The following is a 10573-nucleotide window of genomic DNA, read 5'->3' on the forward strand; positions in this document are numbered from 1 at the left end:
GACCCCACCCATAGAGCCCGCCCAGTGACCCCAGTGACCCCGCCCAATGACCCCTCAACCCCACCCATAGAGCCCGCCCAGTGACCCCATTGACCCCGCCCAATGACCCCTCGACTCCACCCATTGACCCTGCCCATTGACCCTCGACCCCACCCATTGACCCCGCCCAATGACCCCCCTCAACTCCACCCATTGACCCTGCCCAATGACCCCTCGACCCCACCCATAGAGCCCGCCCAGTGACCCCATTGACCCCGCCCAATGACCCCCTCGACTCCACCCATTGACCCCGCCCAATGACCCCCTCGACTCCACCCATTGACCCTGCCCATTGACCCTCGACCCCACCCATTGACCCCGCCCAATGACCCCCCTCAACTCCACCCATTGACCCTGCCCAATGACCCCTCGACCCCACCCATAGAGCCCGCCCAGTGACCCCAGTGACCCCGCCCAATGACCCCTCAACCCCACCCATAGAGCCCGCCCAGTGACCCCATTGACCCCGCCCAATGACCCCTCGACTCCACCCATTGACCCTGCCCATTGACCCTCGACCCCACCCATTGACCCCGCCCAATGACCCCCTCGACTCCACCCATTGACCCCGCCCAATGACCCCCTCGACTCCACCCATTGACCCTGCCCATTGACCCTCGACCCCACCCATTGACCCCGCCCAATGACCCCCTCAACTCCACCCATTGACCCTGCCCAATGACCCCTCGACCCCACCCATAGACCCCGCCCTATGACCCCATTGACCCCGCCCTATGACCCCTTGCCCAAGAGGATGAGCCCCCAGGCCCAGTATCTTGACCCCCTTGACCCAGTGCAATGGCCCCTTGACCTGGTGCGATAACCTGCCATGATGACCCTTTGACCCAGCCCCTGAAGACCCCTTTCACCCCACATGACGACACCCTGGAGCTCACGTCATGACCCACCGAGATGTCCCCTTGACTTGACGTGACGGCCGCCTTGCCCCGGTACAATGAGGCCTTGCCATGGCAGAGACTCCCAAGGCCAGAAGGGCCCATTGTGAGCTTCTAGTCTGACCTCCTTTCTAGCACAGGCCAGAGACCTCCCTCCAAATAATTCATAGAGCAGATCTTTTAGCAAAATATCCAATCTGGATTTAAAAATTCTCAGTGATGGAGAATCCACCATGGCCCTTGGCAATTTGTGCCAATGGTTAATTACTGTTAAAAATATATGCCTCGTTTCCAATCTGAATTGCTCTAGCTTTAATTTCCAGACATTGGATCATGTTAGACCTTTCTCTGCTAGATTGAAGAGCCCATTGTAAAATATTTTTTCTCCATGTAGGCACTAGTCATCCGTTAACCTTCTCTTTGTTAAGATAAATAGTTTGAGCTCCTTGAGTCTATCACTATTAGGCAGGTTTTCTAATCCTTTAATCATTCTCATGGCTCTTCTCTGACTCCTCTCCACTTTATCAACATCCTTCTTGAACGGTGGGCACCAGAACTGGACACAGGATTCCAGCAGCGGTCGCACCAGGGCCAAATATGGAGGAAAAATAACCTCTCTACTCCTCAAGAGTCCCCGTTGATGCATCCCAGGATCGCATTAGCTCTTTTGGCTACAAAGTCTCACTGGGAGCTCATGTTCAGCTGATTGGCCACCACGACCCCCAAATCTGTTTCAGAGTCACTACTGCCCAGGATAGAGTCCCCCATTCTGTATGTCAACATTCTGTGTTCCTAGACGGATACATTTACATTTAGCTATTAAAATGCAATTCATAAATTCATAGATGCTAAGGTCAGAAAGGATCATTCTGATCATCTAGTCCGACCTCCTGCACAAAGCAGGCCACAGAATCTCACCCACCCATTCCTATGAAAAAACCTCACCTATGTCTGAGCTATTGAAGTCCTCAAATTGTGGTTTAAAGACTTCAAGGAGCAGAGAATCCTCCCTCAAGTGACCCATGCCCCATGCTACAGAGGAAGGCGAAAAACCTCCAGGGCCTCTCCAATCTGTCCTGGAGGAAAATTCCTTCCCGACCCCTAATATGGCGATCAGCTAAACCCTGAGCATATGGGCAAGATTCACCAGCCAGATACTACAGAAAATTCTTTCCTGGGTAACCCAGATCCCATCCATCTAATATCCCTTCTCAGGGGATTAGGCCTATTTACCCTGAATATTTAAAGATCAATTACTTACCAAAATCACATTACCCCATCATACCATCTCCTCCATAAACTTATTGAGTTGAATCTTAAAGCCAGATAGATCTTTTACCCCCACAGCTTCCCTTGGAAGGCTATTCCAAAACTTCACTCCTCTGATGGTTAGAAACCTTTGTCTAATTTCAAGTCTAAACTTCCTGGTGGCCAGTTTATACCCATTTGTTCTTGTGTCTACATTGGTGCTGAGCTGAAATAATTCCTCTCCCTCTCCTGTATTTATTCCTCTGATATATTTATAGAGAGCAATCATATCTCCCCTCAACCTTCTTTTAGTTAGGCTAAACAAGCCAAGCTCCTTAAGTCTCCTTTCATAAGACAAGTTTTCCATTCCTCGGATCATCCTAGTAGCCCTTCTCTGTACCTGCTCCAGTTTGAATTCATCCTTTTTAAACATGGGACACCAGAACTGCACACAGTATTCTAGGTGAGGTCTCACCAGTGCCTTGTATAATGGTACTAAAACCTCCTTATCCCTACTGGAAATGCCTCTCCTGATGCATCCCAAAACTGCATTAGCTTTTTTCACAGCCATATCACATTGGCAGCTCATACTCATCCTATGATCAACCAATACTCCAAGGTCCTTCTCCTCTTCTGTTACTTCTAATTGATGCGTCCCCAACTTATAACTAAAATTCTTGTTATTAATCCCTAAATGCATAACCTTACACTTCTCACTATTAAATTTCATCCTATTACTATTACTCCAGTTTACAAGGTCATCCAGATCCTCCTGTATAATATCCCGATCCTTCTCTGAATTGGCAATACTTCCCAGCTTTGTATCATCTGCAAACTTTATTAGCACACTCCTATTTTTTGTGCCAAGGTCAGTAATAAAAAGATTAAATAAGATTGGTCCTAAAACTGATCCCTGAGGAACTCCACTGGTAACCTCCCTCCAGCCTGACAGTTTGCCTTTCAGTAGGACCCGTTGCAGTCTCCCCTTTAACCAATTCCTTATCCACCTTTTGATGTTCATATTGATCCCCATCTTCTCCAATTTAACTAATAATTTCCCATGTGGCACAGTATCAAATGCCTTACTGAAATCTAGGTAAATTAGATTGACTGTGTTTCCTTTATCTAAAAAATCTGTTATTTTTTCAAAGAAGGAGATCGGATTGGTTTGGCACGATCTACCTTTTGTAAAACCATGTTGTATTTTGTCCCATTTACCATTGACTTCAATGTCCTTAACTAATTTCTCCTTCAAAATTTTTTCCAGGACCTTGCATACTACAGATGTCAAACTAACTGGCCTGTAGTTACCTGGATCACTTTTTTTTCCTTTCTTAAAAATAGGAACTATATTAGCAATTCTCCAATCACTCGGTACAACTCCTGAGTTTACAGATTCATTAAAAATTCTTGATAATGGGCTTGCAATTTCAGGTGCCAATTCCTTTAATATTCTTGGATGAAGATTATCTGGCCCCCTCCGATTTAGTCCCATTAAGCTGTTTCAGTTTCGCTTCTACCTCAGATATAGTAATATCTACCTCAATATCCTCATTCCCATTTGTCATGCTACCATTATCCCTAAGATCCTCTTTAGCCTTATAAAAGACTGAGGCAAAGTATTTGTTTAGATATTGGGCCATGCCTAGATTATTTTTAACCTCCACTCCATCCTCAGTGTTTAGCGGCCCCACTTCTTTCTTAGTTTTCTTCTTATTTATATGGCTATAGAACCTTTTACTATTGGTTTTAATTCCCTTTGCAAGGTCCAACTCTACTCGACTTTAAGCCTGTCTCACTTTATTCCTACATGTTCTGACCTCAATTAGGTAGCTTTCCTTGCTGATTCCTCCCATCTTCCACTCCCTGTATGCTTTCTGCTTCTTCTTAATCACCTCTCTAAGATGCTTGCTCATCCAGCTTGGTCTACAACTCCTGCCTATGAATTTTTTCCCCTTTCTTGGGATACAGGCTTCCGATAGCTTCTGCAGCTTTGATTTAAAGTAGTCCCAGGCCTCCTCTACCTTTAGATCCATAAGTTCTTCAGTCCAATCCACTTCCCTAACTAATTTCCTTAATTTTTGAAAGTCAGCCCTTTTGAAATCAAAAACCCTAGTTGCAGATTTATTTTTGTTAATCCTTCCGTTCAGTTTGAACTGAATTAGCTCATGATCACTTGAGCCAAGATTATTGCCTACAACCATTTCTTCTATGAGATCCTCGCTACTCACCAAAATTAAATCTAAAGTGGCATCCCCTCTAGTCGGTTCAACAACTACTTGATGAAGGAATCCATCAGCTATCAAATCTAGGAAAATCTGAGCCCTATTATTATTACTAGCACTGGTCCTCCAGTCTATATCTGGGAAGTTAAAGTCTCCCATGATCACGCAGTTTCCATTAGTATTTACTTTATTAAAAACATTAAAAAGGGCTCTATCCATATCCAAATTAGATCCCGGAGGTCTATAGCACACCCCAAGCACTATCGTAGGAGAGGCTCTACTAGTTATCTTCCCCAATGTAATTTTTTCCCAGACAGACTCTGTCTTATCCATTGCATCGCTTCTTATTTCTTTGCATTCTACCTCATCATTAATATACAATGTACTCCACCACCTTTACCTTTATTTCTGTCTTTCCTAAACAGCACATACCCTTCAATACCTGTAGTCCAGTCATGACTACTATTCCACCATGTTTCTGTTATCCCTATAATATCTGGTTTCACTTCCTGCACCAGTAGCTCTAGTTCCTCCATTTTGTTACCTAGGCTCCTCGCATTGGTGTACAAACATCTTAATTTTTGCTGTTTGGCCTCGCTCACATTTTGTACCCTATTAGGCATGGTCATTCTACAGCCAGTATAACCTGTTAGACTAGTATCCACACTGCCCTTGCTTCTTATATACATTCTCCTACCCACGGCTGTATCCTTTCTTACTTCATCTTCTTCCCTCCCAATGCTAAAATCTGGCGTGGAGATTACCTGGACATCTCCCAACCATCTCCCCCTAATTCCTAGTTTAATGCTCTCTTTATCAGTTGTGCCAGCCTCGATCCTAGAAGTCTCTTTCCTTCCCTACTCAGATGAAGTCCATCCCGAGAGAACTGTCCTCTGTCCGTGAATGCCTCCCAGTGGCCATACATCCCAAAGCCCTCCTTATAGCACCACTGCCTAAGACATCTGTTGACAGTCATAATCTTGTCACACCTTTGTTGCCCTTCTCTAGGAACAGGCAGGATCCCACTAAAGATCACCTGAGCCTCAATTTCCTTAAGCGCCTTCCCCAGCCTAGCATAGTCTCCCTTAATACTTTCCAGCGAGAATCTAGCTGTATCATTTGTTCCCACATGAAGAATAATTAGTGGATTCTTTCCCGCTCCCTTTAGGATCCTTTTCAACCTCAGGTCTACATCCTGTATCTTAGCACCCGGAAGACAGCACACCCTTCTATTCTCTGGATCAGCTTTAGTTACAGGCCTGTCTATTCTTCTCAATAAGGAGTCCCCGATCACATAGACCTGCCTTTTCCTGGTGACGATACTATTCTCCAGTCTCTCCCCTGTTCCCTCTGGCTGCAAGTTCTTTCCATTCCTGTTTTCCCTTGTAATCCTCCTCAACCCATCCTGTATCCTCCTGGGGCTCATATTTGGTGTAGTCTCTCCCTTGACTCTTTCCCTTTTCCTATAGGACTAGCCTCTCTTCTCTTCTTCCTTGCCCTTCCACCTTCAGCAACTACCTGCTGAGCCCCTTCTTCATTTTCCAACTCTGCAAACCTGTTCCTAAGCTCTATTTCTCCTTCACTAGCCCGTCTTTTCCTCTGCCTGGTTCTTTTAGTCACATGCTTCCACTGACCACTTTCCTCACCCAGTCTCCCCTCAAAATTCCCCAGCCCTGCTTCCATCTGTAAGTCTGAGCTTTTCCCTTCAGATACCTCATGTCCTTGCTCCATCATCTGCTCAAACCCCTTCCTAAACTCAACCAGAGTTTCCACTTGCATCTCCAAACCTCGGATCTTTTCCTCCATCAGCTCTATCAGACGGCATTTCATGCAGAGAAAACTCTTACCAGGTCTCCCTTCCAGGATCATGTACATGCCACAGCTTCCACATCCAGTCATCCTCATTGTGTCTTCCACTACAGGAGTCATTCCCACAGCTGCCTCCGTATCCATCACAGCCTTCCCACCTAAGTCCTGTTAATCTGGGAAACACAAGCCACACCAAAAAGACCACCCCCCACAGGAAAAACAAACCCCAAACAAGCAGCACAATACAAACTCCCCTTTCAAACTCCCACTCAAACTCCCCTGTTTACAGCTCTGTTTGCTAGCTCCTGTGCCACTGCAGCTGTCTGACAATTGTTTGCTTGTGCCCAGCTTATCAAGCAGTCTAGATTACTCTGTATCAGTGACATGTGCTCTTCGTTATTTACCACTCCACAATCTTTGTGTCATCTGCAAACTTGATCAATGATGGCTTTATATTTTCTTCCAAGTCATTGATGGAAACATTAAATATCTTATGGCCAAGAACCGCTCCCTGCGGGATCCCACTGGAAGCACAGCTGCTTGATGGCGATTCTGCATTTATATTTACATTTTGAGATCTACCAGTTAGCCAGTTTTTAATCAATTGAATATGGGCAATGTTCATATTATATCATTCTAGTTCTGTCATCAAAATGTAGTGCAGTACCAAGTCAAACACCTTCTGAGAAGTCTAAATATATTGCATCAATGCTACCACCTTCATGAACCAAACTTGTAATAAAGATATCAAGTTAGTTTGACAGGATCAATTTTCCATAAACCCTTGTTGATTGGCATTAATTACATTACTCTCCTTTAATTCTTTATTAAACAAGACCTGTATCAGCCACTGGATCAATATCAGGATGACAGGTCTATAATTACCCAGGTCATCTCATTTACCCTTTTTAAATATTGGCCCAACATTAGCTTTCTTTCAGTCTTCTGGAACTTATCCCATGTTCCATAACTTATTGAAAAACATTAACAGTTCAGAGAGCTCCTTGGCCAGCTCTTTTAAAACTCCTTGATGCACATTATCAAGACCTGCTGATTTTAAAATGTCTAATTTTAGTAGCTTCTGTTTAACATCCTCCAGAGATGGAATGGCAAGAGTGTTCTCATCACCATATGATGAGACGATATCATCTGTTTTTTCTCCCAAAACAGAACAGACTGTACTTCTGCCTTTTCTGCATTTCAACAGAAGCTAGCAGCTGAAGCACGGCATCCATTTAATAAGCAAAACCAAGAACTTATTAATTACGGTTTGTTAACGATATATAATGTGCATTATTTTGTAATTGCTTTTAAAAAACCCTCTTGCTCCTTCCTAAATAGATGTATAACTGTTCATTTTAACAAGCAACTCAAGAATTTCTTCACATGCACACAGCCCAGCTACTCTAGCCAGCTTGTCCATAAGGAGATTGGTGCCCCTTCTCCTGAGTTGGAGGCCATGCAACCTGTATAGCCCCCTCTCTGCACAGAAGGCAGTCCAATGTTCAACCAGCCCCCGCTCATCTAGCCAGCGGTTCACTTCCAGAATCTCCAGCCTTCTGTCTCCCTTTGCTTGTGGGACGGGAACGATCTTGGAGAAGATTGCTCGGCTATTTCTTCTGCTTCAACACGCTCCCGCATTCCCTGAAGTCCTCTGCCACCTACAAGGTATCCCGCTAAAACAGCATCCATTGTGCCGCTAGGAACCATCACCAATGCATCCATGCCTGATGGCCTCTTGATCCCGTCAGATGACTCTTTGGCCCAGTCCGATCCCCCCTCAACCCGATGCGATGATCACTTGACCCAATGAGATGATCCATTTGACCCATCCATGCATCAGGTTAATGTGTAATGCCCCCTCCCCCCGCCAGCCCAAAAAGAGGGGCAAAACAGGTGACACCGGAAATGACTGCAAAAGCCCCAACATATACACACCAGCATTGCATCCACTGGTTTGTTATTATAGGGTCTCTCAGGAGCAATAGGGCTGTGTACTTGTTTGTTATTGTAGGGTCTCTCAGGAGCAATAGGGCTGTGTACTTGTTTGTTATTGTAGGGTCTCTCATGAACAATGGGGATGTACATGCTGCTTTGTTATTGTAGGGTCTCTCATGAGTGGCGGGATTGTGTATTGATTTGTTATTGTAGGGTCTCGTGGGAGCAATGGACCCTGAGTCCTAGTTTTTTATTTTAAGGTCTTTTGGGGTAATGGGGCTGCCGCCATTTACTTTGTTATTGTAGGTATGACGCAGCAGGGACTGAGTGGGGCGGATTGACCTAGGAATGTTGCAGGGGAGTTACTGGGACTGTCTGCATCAGTGATGGGACAGCAGGGGGTGGCTTCACTGGCTGGGACGATACCTGAGCCTCTAACCTGAGCCAGGAGAGGGGTTGGGTCCAGGTGACACCTTCTGCCCTGGAAACTGGACAAAGGCTGGAGGAGGATCTGGGTGAGTCAGCTGGAGGGGGTTTCATTTTTTGGAGTGGGCTGGGGAAGAGGAAGGAGCCCCAAGAGCTGGAGACTAATCTCCCTGCCCCCCAGAAGGACCTGACTAAGGCGTCCTATTTGTGCCTACAAGCTCTGGTCTGGACTGTGTTCCTGTCGTCTCTAATAAACCTGTTTTACTGGCTAGCTGAGAGTCATCGTGAATTGCAGGAAGTGGGGGTGCAGGGCCCTGACTCCCCCAATCTCCATGACAACTGGTGGCAGAGGTGGGATCTACTGCGCCCCATGGATGGCGCTTCCTGCAGTAAGTGACTGGGAAGCAGTAAAATAAAGGGGGATTGACGGGGACCAGGCGTGCTGAAGATTCAGAGAGGAGCAGTTTTGGGGGGTGGAGGAGCTACACTTAACTCCTGGGAGCATGTGACCAGCAAGAAGGACTGTTGCAATAACGGAGTCCCCTTGGGCACTGCGGTGAGCAATCTCAGGGGCGGAGGAGTCTGCGGCTTGACCCTGGGAGAGAGGTGGTGACCTGGAGAAGGGCTGGCAGAGTAGGGGTTCCTCCTGGAAACCGTGGGGAGCTGTGAGCACACAGGCCTGCGAGTGGCCAGCAGGAAGATGTATGCTAAGCACCTTAAGAGCAACCTGGTGGAGCTCTGCAGGCAGAGGGTGCTGCACATTGGGAGGCTCACCAAAGAACAGCTGATTGCCCAGCTGGAGGAAAAGGATCGCTCGGATGCACCAATCCCTGCCTCTGAGGGAAGCAGCCCAGCAGACGCAATACAGGCCCCGGTGCCTGACCCGGCTGGAAGGGGTCAAACTGCTGCCATGGGCATCCTGAGACCCCTCCTACCTATGCCTAGGGGAGGAGCTGGGAGGAGCCCAGCAAATTCCGAGGCCATCCTGACCCCGGCAACCAGCAGGGGATCCTCCCGGCAGAGTTCCCCATCCCTGGAGCTGAGGTGGCTGGAACAGGAGAGGGAGATAAAATTGAGAGAGTTGGAAGATCATGAAAAAGAGCGAGAGGACTGCAAAAGGCAGCGTCAGCATGAGCTGAGGACCGCAAAAGGCAGCATCAGCATGAGCTGGAGTTGGTGGGGCTGAGAAGCAGCGAGGCCCCGGCTGTGGTGAGTGAGGGGGGACCCAGGACTGCATAGAGCTTTGATAAATGCATCCTGGCCCAGCGTAAAGAAGGGGAGAACATAGATGACTTCCTGAATGCCTTTGAGAATGCCTGCGAGATGCACAGTGTTGACCCTGCAGACAGGCTCCAGTTTCCTCATCCCCTTACTGGACCCCAAAGCTGTGGAGGTGTACAGCCGAATGAAAGGGGCAGAGGCAGGGGACTACGAACTATTCAAAAAGGCCCTGCTATGCAAGTTTGGGCTGACTCTCAAGATGTACCAGAGAAGGTTTCGGAGTCAACATGAAGTCCCCGCAATTGGGCAGATGGGGCCCAAACTAAGGAGGACCTGCTCAATCTAATCATACTGGAGCAACCTTATGAACAGTGCCCATCCGTCCTGAAGCTATGGTTGGTGGACAAAAAGCCAGAGAACCCACAGCACACCGGGCAGCTGGCCAACGAGTTTGTGAACAGTCGGTCAGGGGATAGCAGGGAGGAATTCCAAAGGAACAGGCCAACCATGATGCAGAGAGAAAATCACTATGGGACTTCCCAGCCAGGAAATATGGAGAACCCCCTCCCAAGGGGAACATCTGGTGTCAGGACCAACGGGACATGAGCTGCTATCATTGTGACCAGAGAGGCCACATACAGACCCAGTGCCCCAAGCTCTGGGATAGACTGAGCAGACCGAACCCACGCAGGGTTAACTGGGTAGGGATCCACCCAGATGAGGGGCAGTCTTTCCAAGCAAGGGGGGCTGGCAGCTTATCAACTGCTAAGG

Source organism: Dermochelys coriacea, chromosome 23, assembly GCF_009764565.3.
Source record: "Dermochelys coriacea isolate rDerCor1 chromosome 23, rDerCor1.pri.v4, whole genome shotgun sequence".
Classification (NCBI taxonomy): Eukaryota; Metazoa; Chordata; order Testudines; family Dermochelyidae; genus Dermochelys; species Dermochelys coriacea.